General features: G+C 33.1%; 1 protein-coding gene across 8 annotated transcripts in view; it reads left to right on the top strand.

The window, feature by feature from the left end:
* Positions 1-25,254, top strand: part of LOC110999894 (cAMP-specific 3',5'-cyclic phosphodiesterase, isoforms N/G) — a 295,372-nt gene that overhangs the window by 197,142 nt on the left and 72,976 nt on the right. Inside the window, exon 1 of one of the 8 annotated variants that reach the window (XM_045630596.1) lies at positions 10,411-10,427. The exons of 6 other annotated variants lie outside the window; for them this stretch is intronic. The gene's annotated coding sequence lies outside the window, so the exon portion shown is untranslated. Of the gene's footprint in view, positions 1-10,410; positions 10,428-23,551; positions 23,699-25,254 lie in introns of those variants that run through there. One more of the 8 variants, XM_045630598.1, reaches the window with a different exon arrangement.

Raw genomic sequence — 25,254 nt, forward strand, 5'->3', positions numbered from 1 at the left:
ATTCTCTAATCTTTGTATTCCAACAATTTCTCCTGGGAACAACGCGCTAGAAATGAGATAAAAGTTAAAACACGACGCTTTTCTTTTGTGATAAGTATTTATATATAGAATGATTATACTAGACTCTAAAATTTAATAACATTGACAATCAGTTATAAGTGAAAAAAATTTGCTAGACTGAGAAAGAAGAATATAAAAATTATATATATTCTATTTAATTTTTTACCTGCAAAAGCTTACCTAATTTGCTTAACACCTAGCCTGGTTATTTTGCCGAGTCCATGCAATAATAGTGTAAATGTAAATTTCTTTGTTCTTGGACACTAGGAAACCGCATGAATAAATCACGGGATGGGCGCATTACGGAAGATAAATAAACCAGAACTATGCCGCCTTTGTTTGAATAATGATTTAAAGTTTTATAAGAGAAATGTTTTTAATTTAAACATTCTTTACTGCAAATGCGACTATATGAACATAATTATTGTAAGACATGTAATAGCAATCACAATATTTACATAAATAATAACGATAATTATAGTTTAAGTTTTTTTTAAATATTCATTATAAGTTGTATTTATTATATAATCAAAAAGAATGTTACCTTACATTAAGGTGACCAACTATACTCATTTACTGAGTTTTGTACTCATTTTTCAGAAACAGTAATTTATAAGTTTGTGTAATTTGCATAAAGCGCCATCTAGTAAAATAATGTTCAAACAATAACTAAGATTGTAGTTGAGGTTTAGATATAAGTTGTTCGAATTTAAACTGAAATTTATTTTCTTTATGCAACAACAGATGGCGCTGTCAGCAAATTATCTAAATAAGACCCCTATTATTAATTACGGTAATTTTAATATACTTCATTATTTTTATTTAATACTAAATATTGCCGTATGTTAGTTAATTTTGATTAGTCTAATATCAAAAAAAGCTACGTATTTATCGCATTATATTGATTTTATTATTTTCGGGTACTCATATTTAGAATTCAGAATATTTTGTTTATTGGTTTTAATAGTCTATGTAACAACTATACTTTTAACGTGAACGTAAATATAATTTAAATGTAGGTTAAATATTAATCTCACGTCGTATTTGTCGGCGCGAAGGGCCTGTAAATAACGAATCCAGATTAATTAAAACTGTCATTAAATTATTGAAGATAATGACGTCAGTAATACTGGTGTCATAGATTAGTTTGTTGGCATCTGCCATTTAATTTCGACATTAGAGTCTACACTTTAAAGGCTTCTGCTTGGTTCGACCGCTCAATCGAACTGAGGCTCGCACCAGTCAGTTCCTGTTTTTATAACAACCAGAATTTGTAATAAACAAGCTTCGTAATATTTCGGGTACTCGTTCCACGACCGAACCCGAATAGACCACAGAGTCAAACAGAGTCATAAGAACGAGTGTCAAAGATTACTTTAATATTTATTGTTATCTAGTCTCCAATATTTAAAATTATGATAAATAACTTTCCAGAATAATAATTATGACTATGGAGTCAGAATTATTATCGATCATTGAATAGTGATTAATTATAAGATCTAGCAACATTGACAAGTTAAATGAACTAGTCATATTAACGGTTTTAAAGAGATTTGACTTCGATGTCATTAAATGATAATGACAGTGGCAGCTGACACTAACACGCCATTGCTGTAACATAAATAATAAAGAATATAAAATTACTACAGACTATCATAAAATATGAATCCCAAACATTATTAATATTTTTCGTAACAATATATAAATTTGCGCCGATACGGCCATACTGACTCCAGCGCGTCCCTTGCGCTGCTTTACATTGCAACAACTTTAAACAAGGCATCACTCATGACGAGATCTAGCCAACACGTAACGCATCACCCATCCTGGGTTCAGCCAACAAGACCAGGATCAAGGATACGCATGGTGGCCAGCCAGCGTTTTAGGAAGGATATTGGATAGGAAAACACAAGGCATCACTCATTACGAGATCTAGCCCACACACAAGGCATCACTCATTACGAGATCTAGCCCACACACAAGGCATCACTCATTACGAGATCTAGCCCACACACAAGGCATCACTCATTACAAGATCTAGCCCACACACAAGGCATCACTCATTTAGAGATCTAGCCCACACACAAGGCATCACTCATTTAGAGATCTAGCCCACACAAGGCATCACTCATTTAGAGATCTAGCCCACACACAAGGCATCACTCATTTAGAGATCTAGCCCACACAAGGCATCACCCATCCTGGGTTCAGCCAACAAGACCAGGATCAAGGATACGCATGGTGGCCAGCCAGCGTTTTAGGAAGGATATTGGATAGGTAAAACACATTTTTATTTTTTCATAAACATGTCAATGCATATACATAAAATAATTATTACCTTTAATTAGATTAGTTATTCAGTAATTCAATGCAATTACCTAGATCCAAAAACGTCAGTAGAAGAGGTCGAGGCCTCCTCACATAAAACTCTCCGACAAATCTTCCGCCGATACGGTCAATTCGACTGAAGTATAAACTCATGGCGTTCAAAGAATTGCTCCAATTGGTTACTCAACCAACCACAACATGTAAACCGCCTCGGCCTGCTGACATCTAGACTAAGAATTATAAAGCAGTTCTTCTCAAAAGCAGTCTAATGACAGAATATACCGATACCCGTTCTCTTTAAAAAAAGATATATTAAAAATTAAAACCCACAGTAAAATGGTATCACAAAATACTTGATATATTTTTTTTTGTCATCACACTATTATCACATTAGTTATTCACATCAAATTACATTCATGCACCTGATGTTCGTCAAAAATATTAGAAGGTTTAATTTTACAATTACTTTTACAGTTACATTTACAACTTAAATTCAAATCTTAATTACTCATATCTGTAACGTATGGAATGTTTCGCTTATGATGGTTGATATAAAATGCACACTTAAGTTTTTAGTAATGGGCCAAACCCAGCAAAATAGAATAAGAACGAAAAGTGGGTAGAACGAATACGCAACGTACGGTAGACAAAAATCACTGCATTTTGATGTGTAGAATGTAACTGAGCTGAAGAGAAAGCGTTTTGGATTGAGTATTCATACAAAGTTGATATTTGTCATGACAACTATGAATAAAATTAAAATAAAACACGTTTATTTTGGAACATAAGATCGTCAAGGTATCACATTTTCCACGTCACCAAATTCGATCCCGTAGGCATCCCTACTCATTGGCAAAGAAGACAGGGTGTAGGCCGAGAGAAAAAGCCGACGTAAAAAACTCTCGGTAATTTTTAAAATAAAATAAGTCATCAAACAATACTACAACGCTCATAGCAAATTAATTAGAAGTAGCTTGCCCAGCACTAGTCCTAGGCCCTTTCATCAACTAGACAATCGCTGACTTTATAGTAAGCCTTTTTACACAGCTCCTCTTTTTAATACATTTCCCAAATTTATTAAAAGACAGAGATACAAGAGCATCTGGGATTTTATATTAAAGAAGAGAATCCCTTTTCCCAAAAAGAATTAGTAACTAAACCACTCAAATCAAATTTAATTTTTTTTTTGTGAGCAGTTAACGTCTCCAAATATTTGAATGTTCAAATTTATATTTACAACTTCGATTTGGATTTTACTTTGCCATATGTGCAAAATATTAGAGAATGTTTATAATGACCGATATAAAATTCTCTTTTCACTTTCAGCGATGACGAAAAGTAAAAATACATAAATTTACCGAAAGACATACGTAAATATTAAACACAAAAGCTGTTTTTTTTAATAGTGTCATCTGATTAGGGAATTCCGTGAAAGCCAGATGCTATATCTAAGCATCTGTAATATCGGGCTCTGCCTAATCTCTAAATTTGGTCTGCTAATATCTCTAACCGCACTCGAATTCAACACGCAAAAATCAACGCAAAGTTGGTCCGTCCCGTTCTTTTTCTCGATTCATAAAATTCATATCTTATTATGACTTTCTCGAATTAATTGACAATTTTAATAGTTTTTAAAAGTCTTATACCTTTCTTTGAACAATTAATTACATATTTTGTTGTAGTAAGTTTAATAAATGAACAATACTTAATAGTTTAATTTAGCGAGTTACATTCGTCATTTTGACGGAAGTAGCAATTTTACTCTAGATGACCCACACAACGGCAGAAATCTCATTTAATAAACTGTGCCATGAAAACCGGTATTGTTGTTACTGAATTATGACGAAATAACGTTATGCTTAGACGAATTTCTCACCTTGCAGTCCCGGTAACACGACAACGACAAACGACCCGGTTTAAGAAAGTGAATCGAACGAATTGATATTTTGAAGATACCATAACACGGGATCTTTGTTATATCATTATATTTACTCTACTTTCGATTTTACGCCTACGAAATATTATAAGAACTGATAAGAATTTATTTAGTGAATCAGAGGTAATTCTTCAGTTACTCAGATCGAAAAAACTCAGGGTAAATACCTGTGATCACCGCAACCATTACCTCGGCGTCGGCGTCGGTAGCATATGGTCGAATCCTCTTAAAAAAACGTCCGTGCCATTGTAGCATACTCTGCGTAACGGCTCGCTTGGTCCGAAGTGTAGTTGCGCCATTTCGGCACGTCAATCGAGTACCGAAACTCTACACGTCACTTACGTATGGATCAGCTCTCCCGAAGTCTCTTGGAGATGTGTGATCCCACCGCTGCTGTCGGCGCGAAGGGCCTGTAAATAACGAATCCAGATTAATTAAAACTGTCATTAAATTATTGAAGATAATGACGTCAGTAATACTGGTGTCATAGATTAGTTTGTTGGCATCTGCCATTTAATTTCGACATTAGAGTCTACACTTTAAAGGCTTCTGCTTGGTTCGACCGCTCAATCGAACTGAGGCTCGCACCAGTCAGTTCCTGTTTTTATAACAACCAGAATTTGTAATAAACAAGCTTCGTAATATTTCGGGTACTCGTTCCACGACCGAACCCGAATAGACCACAGAGTCAAACAGAGTCATAAGAACGAGTGTCAAAGATTACTTTAATATTTATTGTTATCTAGTCTCCAATATTTAAAATTATGATAAATAACTTTCCAGAATAATAATTATGACTATGGAGTCAGAATTATTATCGATCATTGAATAGTGATTAATTATAAGATCTAGCAACATTGACAAGTTAAATGAACTAGTCATATTAACGGTTTTAAAGAGATTTGACTTCGATGTCATTAAATGATAATGACAGTGGCAGCTGACACTAACACGCCATTGCTGTAACATAAATAATAAAGAATATAAAATTACTACAGACTATCATAAAATATGAATCCCAAACATTATTAATATTTTTCGTAACAATATATAAATTTGCGCCGATACGGCCATACTGACTCCAGCGCGTCCCTTGCGCTGCTTTACATTGCAACAACTTTAAACAAGGCATCACTCATGACGAGATCTAGCCAACACGTAACGCATCACCCATCCTGGGTTCAGCCAACAAGACCAGGATCAAGGATACGCATGGTGGCCAGCCAGCGTTTTAGGAAGGATATTGGATAGGAAAACACAAGGCATCACTCATTACGAGATCTAGCCCACACACAAGGCATCACTCATTACGAGATCTAGCCCACACACAAGGCATCACTCATTACGAGATCTAGCCCACACACAAGGCATCACTCATTACAAGATCTAGCCCACACACAAGGCATCACTCATTTAGAGATCTAGCCCACACACAAGGCATCACTCATTTAGAGATCTAGCCCACACAAGGCATCACCCATCCTGGGTTCAGCCAACAAGACCAGGATCAAGGATACGCATGGTGGCCAGCCAGCGTTTTAGGAAGGATATTGGATAGGTAAAACACATTTTTATTTTTTCATAAACATGTCAATGCATATACATAAAATAATTATTACCTTTAATTAGATTAGTTATTCAGTAATTCAATGCAATTACCTAGATCCAAAAACGTCAGTAGAAGAGGTCGAGGCCTCCTCACATAAAACTCTCCGACAAATCTTCCGCCGATATATTCTACAGCTGCTAATTAAAATACGTACTTAATATTGAACGACCTCAACCTGAGACCTTTTCTCCTTCCTGCTGCGAAAATATATAAAAGCGAAATCGAACTTTATTTCTCTTGATTAAGATTTACTTTTGCACAACTTCAGGTTTGGCGCTCGGTCGACGACCGACGTGCCCCACCCCCTGAATTGACGTCATTCTCATGACGTCACAACTCCAGTGGACCGGCACCCGCCCTAAAAACCAGTGCTTCAAAGGCATTGATGTTAAAACATTTTACGAGCACTTTTAGAACTTTAATGTATTTAACTAGTACTTTTCTTTTTATGATATAGACATAGACATATTATTTATTACAAACAAAACACACACACACATAAACACACAAAATAACAATAATCAAAGAGAAAAAATTAAATAAAAGATATAATGAGAGGTAAATAATTTTTTTTCCTCTTCCCATTCGGTTCGTCTCAAGCATGTTATGCGTGTGTGCTGTGGCTGTAAATGACCCTGGCTCAGCATAATGATGAGGAGCAGAATGTTCCACAGCGCTGGTCATTCTGCCAGAGACCACGTCAGCTAGTTTGCACCTCAGTCGCAAAAAAGAATATATTAACACTTAGTAGGAAATTATAATAATAATATTAATAAAAGTTAGCAATATCGGTAATGAAATCTTGGTGTAATGTGTTGTGAAGTAAATAAAATAAAATAAAATTTAAGGTTAAAAAAAAAAATAATTGTTATGAATTAGATTTTTTTTGGCATACTAAAAACTAGACTTAGTGGGATTTTTGTTGATTTTATAGATTAATTTTACAGCTGCGACCAAAAATTAGGCTTTAATTATGTATATATATTACATAGCTCTATGTTTTGTGTTATATTAGAATAAATAAGGCGAAAAATATATTTTTGTTTTGATCAACTGTTGCCCACATACAAAGAATTCATTACCGCTGATAAGCTTATTTGTAGCTTCAGATTACGAGGAATAAACATTTTGCGCATTTCATTTCTGAATGTAACATTGTAATTCTCAAACTAATTATAACGTCAAAGTCAGGTACATAAGGATTGCTAACATATTAATTTATCGTTTAATTGTTGCCTTGGTAATATGAATATTGTTAAAGGTTAAAGGTCAAATGTTATAGTAATAATTGTATCTAGTTCCAAGCTTGTAAGTATCAGATCTATTTAATGTTTGTAATCTGATTCAAATAAAACACTAAACTAAAAGAAATTTAAAGAACCTTATCTTTATGATATTAAATCACAGAACATATTTTAATTTTATTTTTTACTTTTGTAACTTTAATGACATTGTGGTTTATGACATTTTCCTTTGAATTATTTTTATATATAGGGAGGGTAAAACTTGCTGAGTTTCTTGCCCGTTCTTCTCAGAACAAGGCCTCCTGGTAGTTTTGCGAATGCATGGCGTAGTTTTGCTCTTTCGCGAATTTTGTAATCGTTTTTGACATTCATAAGCATGCCATGAGACGCATCTAAATTGAATAAATGAATTTTGATTTTGATTTTGATTATACATCATGTACGTTATAATTATGTTCCATGACACTGTCGCACTATATTTCTTTATATTGTTTATACATTAAACTTCATTTATCTGAGCTTTGGTCATCATACAAAACGATTTTGATTTTATTTTTATTTTATTGTATTCGAGTATATACAGATACAAAATATAAACAATTTTATGTTAAAAATTAGTAGTGAGAAACAAATTTATATGACATTGAGGTAGACTATGTTATTACATGTGATAATGAACATACAAAGCATCACAAGGTAAATGAGATGTCAGGTGGTTCACCTCAGTTCCTATTATGCTTTCAGCTATTCATATTAATACAGTACGGCGTACTTTATAACACCTACAGCGCACACAGATATTGTAGAATATCCATAAATATCTTTGAGGTGCAGGCAAAAGACACTTTAATCCTTTGAAGACATGACTTAGAAATGGAATTTTCTTGAACGCGTATCGCATCGTTGGAGAATATCCAAAAATCGACGAAGTATTCAGGCACGGAAGGTTTAGAATCTTGCTTGCTGATAATGGAACACAAGTAAATATCAAACCTTGTAGCTTAAGTATATTGTTATTATTAAACGAAATCTGCATTCAGAGTTTTTTTATAAAACCATTAAATTCAAAAATGTATTTGATGTGTACATACATTATTAAGAAACTAAAATTTATAATTTAGTTAAATTTATAAAGAAAAGCAGTTTTTAATCTTTATTTATTTTATTATATTAAATACAAAATAACATTAGATACAATTATCGTAGAACAAGCTAATCGTAGCGCGGCATCGGGCTACGCGTAGAAGTTGTAGCAAAACTGTAGCGTTCGTAGAACCGTTGTAGAAAATGCTATGCACTGACCTAAAAATTTGCTAAAAGTAATTGTATTAACTTCGCACTAGCGTTGAATCTTTTGTTACCGAAACAGTCAACACCGGTATAACTGGTGAAATTGCAAGGTCAAGTTGAACCATTGATATGAGGCAGGTCAGGTCGCAATCATGCTTTTATCTTTTGCCGACTCTAAGCAATGTTTTATAAAACTGTCTATTGATTTAAAAAGGTCTTTCAAAATGTATTTGAAGTTTTTCAATTTTAAAATAACTAGAATTTTATCTTTTCATCTTGGATTAACGCGTACTAAATTCAGTTTTACTGTTTTATATGTTTACTGGAGTAAATAACAATTTCCTTGTGATAATCAGCTTATTCACATTTGACTTTACAATTGACCTTGACTTCTTGAACCTGCGTAACTAGTCCTAGTAGGACTGAGTATCTAATATTTTAAACCCTGGCACTACCCGACCAGTCGTGCATCTGAAAATCGATTAAGGTCTAAAGCGAATTTGAGGTCTATCTGGAGTACTCTTGGAGAATTTGAGTAGAACCTGTTCAGCGCATGCGCGGGCCGGGGCACGCTCTGGCTCTGACGTCACGCGGCGCGCCCCGGGAAGGCCAGTATACCGCGCGGCCGCGTCACAACTAGCCCGCGAATCGCGAACCAAGCTTCCGATGCTAATTTGTCTATGAACCCCTTTTTTGGCCGCACGTGTGTTGTTCGGTACAAATGTCCTTTACATCTGAGTATATGTAGCATAAGCCGCATAGCGTAGATGCCTATTGCCCCATGCATTGTCCAACATAACCTCATATCAATCTCCCGCCATGTCATGCATAATTCACATAGTAAAGATAGGCACTCGAGTCAGTAGTAAAGGCGAAAATAGCATCAACTTGACATAGATTTGTAGCATATGCTGTTTACATTTTACGTAGCCTATGCTAAATTATTCTGCATCAAGCTTTTCTACATTAAATTTTGGTGTAACCTATTTTGTTACAAAAGCATTGTTACAGCTTGTGTATTTGCATATTACAATTTGTATTGCGGCAAAATTTACAGCATGTTTCTTTTATTTAGAATAGAAAGCTATTACAAAATCAAAACATCATCGTACATGTTTATATTTATTATATAGCATATTTTTTGTTAGTTTTATTTACATAATAATGTAACAGATAAGTAATAACAGATATTTTAAAGACATAAACTTATTATTCTTTATTAGTTTATAACAATATTTAAAATCCTTGTTAATCTTACAATTTACTGTATTCCATACTAGGTCTTTCAACTGGAATTAATATGTTTACAAAAATTCCTTTTCGCGCGTCGTTCGTCTTTACATTATCCCATTTTGCTCCCACAGATTTGCCCTTGAGATTAATATTAAGATTCGTAGATATTACAGTAGTCATATTATATTGGAAAATATGATTACCATTACATTAAGGTTAACTTTGGGTATTTTTTTTAAATAAAGCTTCCTTGGTTACGAACCATGGCTGCATGTTTAGCTTAAATCATAGGATGTTTGTATTGTTTTATGAATACCAAGAATCACATGTTCTTCAAAAGGGTTCAAAGATTCGAAATAACAACGGAAGCTTGCTATTTAAAGACGGAAGACAAAAATAAATGATCTGATTTCTCAAATACGTCTCACATAAGAACAAAACAAACTCAGTGCCAAATTAGTATCCAGTAAATTATTTTTGATTGTTGGCATTGGCGGGAAATAAACAGCTTTCAATTTAAGCTGTCAAATCTGACAGATTGACAGTTCGCGTCAAAAGTGGTGGCGTTGTCTAAGTGTTCTACGTTTAACTGATGGTTAGAGAGTGAGTTCGCACTGGGTGGAGGAGGGTCGCGGCACACCGGCTGTGATGCGATGGGTCAAGAGTGGTGCTTCCGACGGAAGAGGAAACGGAGCAGCAGCCAAGACTCCCAAACGCATCACACCCGGTAAATACCTCATTATTTTCAAAGGGCACTCTACCACAGATAACTTGCGTAAATGAAATAGCGTGCACCTGTTAAACATATTAATATAAAAGATTTATTTATAAACAAATAAATACATATTATATCTTTAACATACCTTTAACACTTTAAAAATAAGAGAATTAAATAACAATCTATAAGTATCATGTAATAGAATCTATTATTAATTCCACACATTTAAATATTCATACTTAATTCAAAATAATCGTAAGTTTCCTGTCTGAGACCTCAAGAAAAAGGCAATCACCTCAGTGTTTTTTAATTATTATAATTTTTTAAAGTCTATGTAATAATCGTATCCTGTGGTAAGTAGGTATATGTAGGTGATATCTATAGAAGCATTAGATCGATGACTAAATTTAAATACTTTCAGCAACTATTCCTGTTGGGTCTATAACTGATAGTAGTAGTAATAGTAGTATAAAATAATAATAAATCGTTTATTTAAAAAAAAATATTTAGATCGATTATTTATAAAAATCATCATTCCTGTTAATTTTCATAATCTTATATATGAACATTAACATAATGATATAATAACTATATTTATTGACCATTAATTTCAAGTTATTTAATCTTTCAATCAACTTACAACAATGTGTATATAATACCCAAAAAGCAAGCGATTTATTCATACATAAAGTGGACTGCTTCACTTGAACACGAGAGCTGAGATAAGCCCCTAAGATGTAAGCAAACCTTTATTACAAGCGATGTATGTGCTGAATAATAATCATTTAAACTACAATTAAATTGGAGTCCGATAGTTTTTAGAGCAATGTAGCCTTTATTGTGTAACTCATGGCATTGTCTGTGTGTATATATCTATATTTTGGAACACATCGTTGGAAAGTCAGCATACTTATAATAAGATAAATCAGTTTTTAAGTGATACAGACAAAGAGAAAAAAATGTAATTTTTAACAGTCAGAATTTTAAATGTTCGTCTAATATTTTGCTTTAGAAAAAATATATGTATTGTAATCGAATATATACTACTACAAGAAAATATTTTCTATATTTGTACTATACAATAGGTACAATGAAATGTAACTAATGGTTGCCTATAAGAGATTGCCCATAAACGATATACGACGCAAAGCAATGTATAAAAAAATTCAAATTAATGTTTAAAGAACTTTATTTCTCATTACAAAAAAAAAAATATTTACATGAGAAAATATGTATATATACGAGCAAGATACACGTCACCATTAACCGTCTCAATTTTAGTCAACTGTGTTCACTCTAACATGCATCTTTACTGCCTTTTTGAATTTGCCAAACACACCAATATTGCGAATTTTAGATGGTAATTCTTTAAATAAAAATTTAAGGCGATAACACCTCAACTACACACACCGAAAAACCGTACTGATACATCAATATATACTAAATAAAATATATTGATGTACCTCTTATTGATCTCAGATTGGATATAATTTTAGTCTGGAATGACTGAGTAGCCGTTAACTCTTGAATAGTTCTAAGTACATTTAATCGTCTCATTAGAGTATCTTTCATTCAAAATAGTTGTTATTATTTAAATATTGTATATGATATGTGTACAATAGATTAATTTAAAAGATCTCATTTTTAAATTTTTCAAACGACATCTGATGCCTTATATCTAAAATATTACGAATTTATAAAAATTTAAATTAATTAATTGGGAATTTCAATGTAATTATAAAATATCTGGTCTTAGGAGAGTTCTTTATTTTTATTGTATATGGAGAATAGAGGCCATTACAATCCAATTATCCACTTATCCAGTAACCGTGTTCGCCAAGGGAGACTTTCTATCAACAAGCGAGCTAATGGCCCATAAAATTTACACTTGGCTTATATCAATTTCGTAACGTCACCACCAATCTATACATTATAAACCTTTGAAGTGAAAATTCTTTAGGCGCATGAGGGTATAATTTTTACGGATCGTCACGAAGATGTGCAGCGTTTTTGTCGAAGAAAAGAGAGAGAGCGATTGATACCGATTGAGGGAGATCGAGAAAATATACACGCTATTGGTTGATGTATTCGTTTAGTAGTTATATATTACATGATATAATAGACTTTCGATGGCATTTATGTCGGGGAACCTCTTCCATATGTCTCCTTACGACACTTTAAGTTTTTTTGAAGTTATACGTCTTCTTTTGGCGCGAGGGAGAAAAATAATGAGAGTGAATTTTTACGATGCGCGCGCACACCAACACCTAAATTCGACATCGTAAAGTTAGGTCTAGGTGGCATGGAAATCGATAACTATGTTCAAGTTTGATAGTATTTACTAATTATTTATTTATTTAAATAAAACGTTTTTGATTAATTTTAATATTTATCGTTAATGCCTACTGCATTTTAGTTATTTTTTTCCATACGCCAAAGAAGTGTAACTTCTAACGCGTGTACATAAGTACACACACTTTTTTTTACTTTTATCTTTTAAAAGACCTGCTACTGTTATCTGTCTTATCGGCATACCGCGGTTGTAAAGAATAACGCTTTTAGTTCTTTGTAAGACGTTAATTAAAACTTTGACGTTTGCTTTTACAAGAAACACACAAACACAATACAAGTACAAAGTAATTGAATATTGGTAGTTTGAAATAATAAAGAGGATAGCGGATAGGCTCCACTAAAGCTTTATATTTTAAGCGCGTCCATGCGTCGGGTTGTCTCCTTTCCTAAAATATGGCGAGGCAGACCGGTGGCTGGCCATGCGTCATACTCGTGAACGGGTGCTACTTGTGGTTACTGGTTGTATATGAATTCGTGTATGCGGTGATGTTAGTTTAGATGTTAAATTATTAATTACTTAAGAAGTCATGTGGAACATGGTGTAATGGTTGCAGCTCCTCGTTGTGTTAAACAAAAAACTTAGTGCTTAAAAAAGTTTATTACCAGTTCTTCTCTTCCTTTTTACGCCCTTGTTTTGAGAATTGGCAGTTAATGTAGAATTAGATGCATTTCAAATTTATGGTTTGACCTACATAAGTGTACATTGTGTCACCTATATTAATAAATGATTTAGAATTATGAATTTTTAGAGCTACATAAAATTAACATTTATTTATTTTATTAAATAACAGGTACATACATTCATACTTACAGTCAAAAGTTTTCTTGGCGTACCTAAAGTCGAAATGGCTAGGAAATACATCGGAACCGAATAATCAAAATAAACATAAGAAGCTTGACGATGGCAAAAAACTTAACCCAAACTTAAAAAGCTTTCCAAAAATAGGATACTTTTAGCGTACTTGCTATTTTTACTTAACGTTTAATGTCAATACACTTAGCAATATCTTTAAGATAAATGGCCTTAAGGTCGGTGAGTGCGGAGTGAAGGACGCTGACGTCACCGGTCAAGTTCACACACCGCGTGCTTCTGACATGCCAAACCACTTACATGCACACACACATCATATGTTTATCATACAGACGATACATACATATCGCACCTCCGCTCAAATAACGTCACAACTCCAAAAACTACATTTTTCAGGAAAGACATTTAAAGTTTACCCAACTTAATTTGTTTAGTTTTTGGATCATAATTAAAAAGGGAACTATTTTAGAAGAAAACTTTCTTCACCGAGTTATAATGTTTTTTTAAGCTCTATAAATTCATATTATTAGTAATCTGAAAATCCTGAAAAAAACATTGAAATAATCTGGGTTGTGACACTATATGTACAAAAAATACAAAGTTTTATTATAATTTGTTTATTATAATGACACAAGTATTTTTAACTTGTAATGAAATACAATATATTCTTTAATATAACGTGTATTACACACATATTAGACTTTGAAATGCCTTTTTATATAAAGACAATTAAATTTTCAAACTTATAACTGAAAAAAAAACAACTTTCTATCAAAATTAAATAATCTATGTACTTCAAAACGATCAACAGTTTAATTAAAACGAGGGTAGTACACCTCTATAGCATTGAAAAAATAAATCAAATTAAGGAACTTATAATTTACAACGTCTTAACTGAAAAATAAACAATTCACACTCTATCACTATAATATATAAACACTCTATGAAAATTAAATAATCTAGGTATTTCAATACTTATTTAAAATCACAATTTGTAACAGTAAGTCTAAAAATGAACTTCTATCAAAATAAAATACTTTAAGTACTTATAACAATCAGCTGTGCAATAACACGAGAGTAGACAGTGTAATAAAAAATAATTAAACTTATAAACTATTATAAAAGTTGGCATAAAAACTAGGAATGTGGTTGTTAAGAAGTAATGTCATTAAGTCATTCTTTTTCCGTTCCTTAATCTCTATTTTAGCAGCATAAACTTGCTTTAGATCAGGAACTATTATTTTTTTATTTCGAGAGAGAGCGTCCATCTTGTTTACATTCATTCACATAATCTCTATGTAAGTCAGATATAGTCTTTCCTCCATCAATGTATTCTCGTGTTGTTTGTGCTCTTAAATAATGACTTTCAATTTTCGGTATACGTTTTATATGATTTCTTATATCATTTTTTATAGTGTCACCTACAGTATAATGTTTACCGTGTTTCCCTCTTTCATCTTCTTTCAAAAATCCTCCAGTAGATTTCTCTGTTACAGTTCTAATTGTTCTATCATTAATATCCAATGTATTTTTAAACATTGTTTTGCAAACCCTTTTTAATGAACCTTCAACCTCAAAGTAAAATGCATAGTTGATTTTTCGATTTTTCTGTGCTTTGGTAGACCGAAACTTTATCTCTATCTGTTGTATGTGTTTGTGAATGAATAGTCTCTGTTTCTCTAAATCTTTCAAAGCCCAATAAGAATCAAAGATTTGAATTCTTATTTCATCGGTAAGAAAATAGCTGCATTTAAGTCTACAACCTTCTCCACAACTTGGTTTCATTTGTTTCTTAGAAATATTTCGTCCGGACTTCGTTTGATAGGGTAATCCAGAGTTTCGTAAAACTTTTGTTATATTCTGCTTCCATTGTGCCTCTCCACGGCGTCTCTTACGTGTATTGAAATTTCCCTGTACTACGGTCTCGTTTGGTATTGGAGAATGAATACTATTTAAGTTAATTTCTTTGGAAGTTGAAGGCAAGCATTCATTGTTGTCTTGATTTGTTTGTTTATTAAGTGACAATAGTACAGAGGTAGATGTTGGAGAATTTCTATTAGACGAAGGAGTATCAGAAGAGGATGAACTAGATGAAGATGAACTAGATGAGGATGAACTAGACGAAGAGGAATTTGTAGATGAAGTACTAGATGATCGCTGACGAGAAACTACTAAATTCTTGCTACGCTTTTTGGAAGACAATTTATAATCACGATCTTTAACAGAATCGTCTGTTTCTTCACCCGTAGATTCGGGTTCTTGCAAATTACAGTCTTCATTCTCTATTCTATTACATTCTACCTGTAAGTTGGGAATGTGTGTAGTAGGTTCATTTATATGATATGTATTCTCTTTATTTGACGTGTCACAATTTTCTTCTACATCTTTTGGTTGCGTATCTTCCGCCACAATAGACAAGTCATCAGTTACTGTGTTATGATGGTCATTGGGTTCCAGACATAATGACAATATTTTTCTGGATCTGGACATAGTTACAAGTGACACCGCCAAACCGAATAACACCTGAGAACAAGATGAACAACACAATTAGTTAAAAACAATTAAATACCTACCTAAACATTTTTTAAGGTTTTAAACTAAAAAAAAAACAACAATGTGGCCTCAGGGAATTAAAAAAAAACATTATGCGTAAACAGTACCTAAAATAATTTTATACTATCACTATACGATAATTTTAAATTAATAAATCTATCACTTTATTAATAATCATAGTCAAAAACACGAGCATAATTGAAGACAAATCAGTTTTCTTGCTGACACATAGTTTTATTTTCAGTCGTTTTATTTATGAATAAAGTCAAAATTCAACATAATTCAGATTTATTATCTAATAAAACATATTGTGCCATCATCCCGATCACATATACTGTCATACATTAGTACAGGTCAGTATTAGTGATAAACAGACATGTTTAATAATATAATTTCAATCACGTATACCGTCGTAACTCTGCATAGGTCAGTATTAGTGATTAACAAATGTGTAAATTGAATTGTTTCAATCCCGTATACCGTCGTTACTCTGCATAGGTCAGTATTAGTGATAAACAAACATGTTTAATAATATAATTTCAATCACGTATACCGCCATAACTCTGCATAGGTCATTATTAGTGATTAACAAATGTGTAAATTGAATTGTTTCAATCACGTATACTGGCATAACTCGACAAGCATCAGTTTAGTTGCAAAAAAGAAAATAAAATGTTACTTACCTCGTTTACAAAGACTGTCTTGATTCGACACAATTCACTTTTACTGAACAACGCCCGTATGACCACCTCGCGCAAGTCGTAACATGACACTGTTTATGTTCGCCGCGGCACAACTTTCGGTAAACAATAGAACGTCACAAGTGCCATCTAGGGACAAATAATTGAACTACGTCTATGACGATTTATGAGCATGAAGTATGTGTTATTCTGATACGAATGGTACAATTAAAGTCATTTGACATTTTATCGAGTTATGACGTTATTTGAGCGGATGTGCGATATGTAGTTTAGCAAAAAAATATGAATCATTATTATATATATTTTTTTAAAGACTAACTTTATAATTAAAACTGAAATGCTAAATACATAACACGAATCGACGACTGTAAGTAAAGCCTGAATATGATGAGGAAGCATATACAGGCCACAAATCATGCAACCTTTGTTCTTAGCGTCAGATTTCTGTATCTAATCCGTAATCCTTATGCCTGAAATATACCGTTCGTTGGTCTAAGGTATGCCGGGTTCTCAAGATTTCTTTCACCGTACTATCGCCTGCGCAGTTGAATCCCTCGGACCAAGAATCTCTACTTCCAAGGGGACCAAATCAAAGTAAGAGTAAAGACTCTCATATAGACTTCATAAACATAAGCCTTGGTTAAAAACAACTTATATTAAAGAAGCAAACTGAAAGTTATATTAATTACTACAGTACAAATTAAAATATATAAAATTCTTAGTATAAATCTTTTAATTTTTAATGTATTGTTAATTTTGTAAAAAATTTAAATTGTTATGTTTTCTTCTGAATTAAAATCAAACAACTGATTTATCTATTAAAATTAGTATTCATCACAAATATTTAATTGCCCAAGTCATTATTTGAGAACGATTAATATATTAGTACAATTATATCGCTTCAAAAGTACCTCCGCGACAAATTAATCGTCAAGTACTACGTGCACATTTTATGTGCACACGTCTTAAATTATTTATTTTTATAGAGCAGTGCGGAACAGTCATTATTTTTTTAATTTCTATTAATGTCAATCCTTTTTTAATAGAATAAGTGAGGAGTTTCCTGTCCATTCTACTCCACACGAAACTACTTTTTGGAAGAGGCTTCTAGAAGAATCTTTATATTTTATCTAACGTTCAAAAATACCATTTTAGGTGGCCTAATTGGAATAAATGATTTGACTTTGACTTTGGCAGGTGGCTCATGTTATAGACATATACATAGCCAGGGGGCTCGCGATTGCCTTTTAAGAATTAGTAAGTTTCTTGAAGGACCCTTAGTCGAATTGGTTAGGACTCAGGAAAAACTTCGATGATACATAGCGATTCCGTTGGTAGACCGGCAAAGAGTGCCTCTAAACCGCTGGTAAATTTTAATACTAATGTAACCTTGGACGGATTCAAGTCTCTGCTGCAAAGCGTATTTTGGTGGAAAGCCTACATTTAATGAAATGGAATAGACAATTTAAAAGAGAATCATCGTAAATAACTTCGATATTAATTACGGTCTCTGTTTATACAGTATAAGATGCATTTCCGGTTGCAGCAACCTATTATCATATGGAAATCGATAATAACTTCCATGACGCTCGGGCATATGACCTCGAGTAACGTTTCAAGTGTTTTCCTTCCTTATTTTGAATTTTGAATAAAACAAATTAGCCCGTACTTCTTTACGGAAGTAATTATTACTTTAGAAAATAAATTTACTTTTAGGATATTCGTTTACGCTTCTTATTTGTCATTTTTAGCTCATTATTTATAAAATTTAAATACCCTTAGCGGTCGATAACATTTCAGTCAGTAAACAAAGGATCTATATTTCGTTTTATATGCTAACAGCACTTCCATACTACGAAAACTGAAATCAGGCGTGATTCGCAGCTAACTTCACTTTACTCGGTTGACCTATAAACTAAAGCACCTGCTGAGCAGAATTGATCCCAGAGACTGGGTACTAGGTACTACTGTTTCTCTTAAATTCAGTGACTTGCGTCGTTTTCTACACGGAGCTTGCGTGTTGGCACAGTTTATAACCAGAACAGTGTCACTGGCATAAAACAATAAAAGTATGTGAGGAATTAGACAATTTACTTAAAGGTTCTTTACTTTTATTACTAATATATAATATTTTACTTGTATTTTATGTTATAGACTCTGTAAAGAGTACTTCTCTAGGCTCTACCCGTTCCACGTGAACTGTTGCAATACTGCTTTTGTGATGTAAACTGTGGCAGCGACGTACGCATGCGGTTCACCCCATTCGACCCCCAGCAAAATGGCGGCACAAATATGGCCGCCGGGCAGCCGCAGGATGCTCCGTAACGCTACTCCTGACCGAAACACGGCTATCACGATTTCCCAACGGGTTGTATGCTTTGACACAACCTTCCGGAAACTTATCGTACGCGTCTCGGACTTATATATCGTGCGCCGCGCGTCAGACTTAATCGTGCAACAAGTGACATTACAAAATGACGCTAACTCTTTCAAAATAGATGCATATAGTGCTTAATAAATAGAAACAGCTCCATGGCGGCGCGGGCGGAATCGGCGTGACGTACCGCAAAGACGCAACGTACCCGCGCCGGCCACTAAACGTCAACAGTACCGCGTCACGAATACAATCAACAACACGCGCGTTGATTAAAGAAACTATCCCCATTGATGGAAGAACGCGAGTCGATCGATCTATGTGACCCAATTTTAATAACGAACAAAATACTGCGATGATGTGATATATCTTTGGATTCACGCTTTATATTGGTCAGTTGAGTGGCGTTCGCGGTTGTGTGACGAGCACGTGGTCTTCATGCCTTCGGATGCGGCCGGCGCGCTAGTTCCGTGTGAATGACGTTTTAAAGTTGAAATGTGGCGTGTGAGGGTGGGCCGTGTGTGGCGGGTGGGATAGACATGATAACGTTTGTGTTCGCGGTATGGTCGGCGGCGCGCGCGCTCGGCTGGCCGTGCGAGCCCCTGGTGTCTTCTCCTGAGACTGAAGATGTTCCGGTGTTGCCGCGGCTGCGATCAGCTCGCGCGTCTAGTGATTTGTCAACCCTCAGCACGACCACCACTAGTTCTAGTCAAACCACTGATCCCCGCGATCAGTCAAAGAGGTCCATCACATACACAAACAATACAGAACAGTTAACACTCATGAAATATAATAGGAAAATTTTATTTGTACTTATTGTCGACAAAATTTTGTCACAAACCTATATTGATTATAACAGAAAGAAAGACAGAACACGTAGTAAATACACAGAATAGTAAAAATATAATATTCAAAAAAACATTAGACATGTTTTTCAGGGAAATGGACACTATAAAACTAAACAAAAATAGACGGTATGATTGATATGATTGATTTAATATCAAGATAGGCTTTACGTCATAAAAATTATTTAACGTTTCCGTCATAAGATATTGTGTCCAATTATTTTAACATCATCATAGATTCTCATTTATTGGAATTGCTTAAATATTTGCGATGCATTCCATTAATACAAGTTAACAATTGAAAATCTCGTCTACTGTTCGCGAGTTTAAGAATTTAATAACAAAATAATCCAGGTTTAAACTCTAAAGAAATCTTATTTTAAACATAGATATGAACATTTGTTTTATTTTCGAATCATCTTTTAACAGTTTGATAAACGTGAAGATAAAATATCCGTTGTTGAAGTACACAAATTGGCTGCCAACGATTAAATGATGTTGATGATTGCACAAGGCCGAGCACTTACTCCATTATCTAGTCTTTATAACACAAATATGATGACTTTATTTTCAATGACACGCAATATGAAAGCATAAATAATATCTTTTATAGCGAAAATAAGCAGTTTTCAAGAATATGACCGATACAAAATGCACTGAAAATATATAATAACAATATATTACTGATTCGTTTGGTATTACGAATAATCAATGTATTGAGTAGGCAAAGTATAAGGCTATCTTTCGAAAGTTGACAAAATTCTTTTTGTTTGGAACTTACTGTAAATAAAATGAATTTGCCAATTTTATAAATCTTGACAAAAAATAGTACATAATATATTATTTATTGTGACATTCATATTTTTCATTAAACATGTACTTATTAGCATTTAACTTAAATATCTTATTTTCATAATTCATTCTGAAAGTTTGGTTAAGGCTGTATAAGTTGCTAAGTCTTTAATTAAGTAAAAAGTTTTGACGTACTTAGTGTTCAGTATTATATCTTTTATTTACTGCAGTTGTTCTTAACAGTTACACTCTAAGCGTCTTGTTAAAATTATACTAATGGTGAGGGCGTTAAATGAAACATTTCTATTGCAATACTACGGCGCGTTTCGTATAGTTATGTTTAGTCAAATATTTTTAGAAAGATAAGAGCTAGAGTGTGAAACGATCAAGGTAAGATTATTAATTTCATGCTTTAATAAAACCTACAATATATTTTATATACTAGGGTTTTTCATCCATGGTTGTCCTTTCGTTTTAGTTTTTTACTTTGTATACAAAACACAAGTGGCGTTAGCTTAGAGGCTTGCATATATATCAGATAGACTTTCTTTCTAACATTCGCTTAAACAGTAAAAGAAAACATCGTGACGAAACCGGCATGCCTCAGACCCAAAAAAAAGTCGATGTCAGCATAGATCACCTACTTGCCTAGTGCCTAATGCAGATTGCAATTGCTTGCAGATTGACAAATGATCATAAAACATTTACAGAAATTTGAGGCTAAAACCTAAAAAGATAGTAGCCAGTTTTTTTAACAAAGCATGCAACATCTACAAGCGAAATCCAAATATCATTGTAATATTTTACGTTACGTAATTTTTTAAATCGATTTCGGCAATTGTTTAATTTTGCACGATTCCGTTTGAATAAGCGAGAGACCAAATCGCTTCCACGCGATTTATCGATTCTATAGCGTTTTATATTCTCAACCCACTGTTTATTAGCCGGATCCTGCAAAATTACGAACTTTTTATTTTATTTATTAATACAGCAAGATTAATTTTAATCTGATAACGATGGAAAAATAGTGCGAATTGAAACTTAAACAAAATGTTTATATTTTTATTATCATGAAAAACAAATCAAACTCTAATTTTTTTTGTATGTTACTTTTAAAGTAGAGCTTACAAGCGATATAGCCAGTTGCATTCATCGTTTACAACGACTTGTATGTTTAATGATTTTTGTATTGCAAAGAAGTGTAAACATAAACTCATATGTAAAACATTTTAAAAGAAAATTTAAAAAAACAAACTAACTATATACGTGCGTGCGTACAAGCACAAGTCAGAAGTGAAACATCTTTGTAAATTAATTATTACTAAGGTAAAAGCCCCAATGATCATGTACCAGTAAATTATCACTCCACATGCTTGTATATCTATATTCACACTGTATACTAGTGATAAAATAAATGACGTTATGCGACAGAGTTGCCATCAAAAGTTTTAATATATAACTACTAAACGAATACATCAACCAATAGCGTGTATTTTTTCTCTATCTCCCTTTCTCACTCTCTCAATCGCTCTCTCCCTTTTCTTCGACAAAAACGCTGCACATCTTCGTGACGTTCCGTAAAAAATTTACCCTCACGCATCTGAAGAAGTTTAATAAAATACAAAATACATTTAAAATAAATTTTAGTAACTAAGATCATAACTAAGCATCCTATAACAGGTCTTTTTGAGGTACCTGTCATCCTACTGTTCCCATACATAACTATTTTTGGCTACATATACAGGTAATCTTTGGTAATGCCACAACTAAATAATATTTTAGTAACATCCATGATACAACATTGCTAGTATAATTAATATAAGTAACCCGATTGATCTAACTCATAATAGGTAGAGCGTTTTATTAGCAGATTTAATAACTAATAAGTAATTTCCCGGAAACATTCTCCGTCATATCTAATGTTATTTGGAGAAGCGAGCGTTCCTCTTATATCAAAAGAGTATAAACATGATATGTGATGCTTTAATTGCTTTTTTAATGAATGTTTATATAATATTTAAATATAACGTTTGCGTTTTTAAAATGAAAATGTATTTTACTAACTTCGGATTTATTAATGTCTTAAATAATCAGTCTTATATAGTAAACATTTGTGTCCCCGGGTATATATAAGCCATCTAGGAAATGGTTCTGTTGTCTTCGAAACGATTCCACGATCTACAAAAGAAGACATGTTTTTTTATATCTTAGTAATTGTGGTATTTATATCTATTTGGTGACAAATTGTTCTAATATTTTTCGCTAATAACATTTTTTTCTTTAAATCTTTTCTTTTTCTGAATATGTGACTGACTTTTGTCTCATCTGGGATAACATAATATGTAAAAATTAATAACGTAGACACTATATTATGCATTTATGGATATGCTATATTGCTATTATGATAGTGATATAGATTATAGTGTTTAGCAGATGATATTACTGTGATAAATAAAAAAACGCGCAACTTTTTGTTAAACGTTTTTGTAAAATTATAAGCGGTTTATTAAAGAAATCATCTAGTATATTCATTAAATACAGAAATAACAGTATAATCTACATAAATAAATTAATAATACGGTAAAATGTGGAGGTAGTTGTTATCTAGATGAGAATTAATACGTCACAAATGAAGAGAAAGTTAATTGGAATGGCGTTTTTGCAATTAATATTGCGTTTTTCAACCAATCACACAACACAAATAAACACTTTTACACACACAAGAACTAGTGGTGGTCATGAGGTTTTGGGTTTAGGTGGAGTGAAGCACCAAGGCGTTGGAGTGCTAGAGGTGCGTCTCGTCGACCACTCAGAAGACAGCCAGTATCTGCCAGAAGACGGACTACTGGCAGGTATTGAGATATTGAGAAGATTTTATTTACTTTGCGATTGTCTATAATCATTTTCAGCGTTAGAGGAGTTGAATTCATCGTTACACTTAAAAGATACACCTGAGATCAGCCAATGTTAAGACAGTTTTTATGAAATTTTGTCTTAGTTTTTAGGCTATTAAACTACGTTTCTTTTCGTAAATTATTAAAATTATACTTCTTTTGGTGAGTCAGGGAAAAAATAGAGTAAATATTTCTACGCGGGTACATAAGTACACAAACGTTTTTTAATATAAAAACGAAATATAATAATTATTGTCTTTGTGTACATTTATATAAATGTAGGGTCATGGTAGGTATAGGATATGTAGAAGTATAGGTGTGAAGATATTGTTAAATTTCATAACAAATTAAAATACTGTTATTTTAATCTCAACATTGCAAATCTTCAGAATAGATAGCTACATAAAACATGAGTATTTACTTCGAACAGATAGAGTACAGATAGGTCAATGACCGCTGTAAAAAAGTTCAATGACCGCGACAATTCCATAACCCTTTGAAATAAAATAAACTCATCACTAATTTATTCTAAACGCGTCCATAAGCTTCACATTTAAATTCTAGTTAAAAATAGACCATCCCACCATCTTTTGTACTTTATACTTGTACCTAACAAGTGTTTTCTTTGGAATTATTTAAAAATAGACTCTTCAAACAAATTAGGTGTTGAAGTTATTGATGCAATTATGTGATAAAAATAGAATGAAATTGGCTCGGCTGTATTAGCACATAAACCTTGATAGTCATCATTGTCTCTGACGTAAGGCCCCCTTAATAGTAGTTATGCGAAATTAATGATAATTGGCATAATCATACGCACGTCTCCTAGTGAGAAGCATTGAGAAGGTAGCTTAGTAGCGTTAGTGACACATCCCTATCGTCGTAGGTTCTAAGCCCGGGTGTCAATGGACTTCTGTCTACGCTCACACACGGCACAGAACACAATTAAACAAAGTCATTCGTCAACAATCACACCTTTGTTTTTCTTTTAATTTAATCTCTAAATATATTTTTTTAAAGTAGTAAATTCTCGAATCCCGTATGAAGGAAAACATCGTGACATGTCTTAGACCCAAAATGTCGACGGTGCGTCAGGCATAGAAGGTTACCTACTTTCCTATTACAAAAACAAATGATCTCTAACTTATACCGACATGTAAGGCCGAGAGGTTAAAATGTTGTATCGCCAATTTGTGTGTTCGTTAGTTGTTCTACTCCTCTTCAAAAAGGTAAAAAGCATCCCCGTTTTTTTGTTACATGAAATTGTCCACTTGAACTTCGAAAGGGCGACTATAACCGCCATTTTACTCTCTTTAAAATATCAGGATGACTCGGGTAGCCGACTACGTCTCTTACTTTCATAAAATTGATACCAGATGACTGTTTAAAGCTTTAAGCTAAAGGACCTTTTGAAACCAAAACCTTTATCCATGGGCTGTACCAACAGTTGAATTTTTTCAGTATCTATATATAATTCAATATCTATCATATAATTTAAGAACTTTTGAACCTCC

Source organism: Pieris rapae, chromosome 12 (assembly GCF_905147795.1).
Source record: "Pieris rapae chromosome 12, ilPieRapa1.1, whole genome shotgun sequence".
NCBI classification, from domain to species: domain Eukaryota; kingdom Metazoa; phylum Arthropoda; class Insecta; order Lepidoptera; family Pieridae; genus Pieris; species Pieris rapae.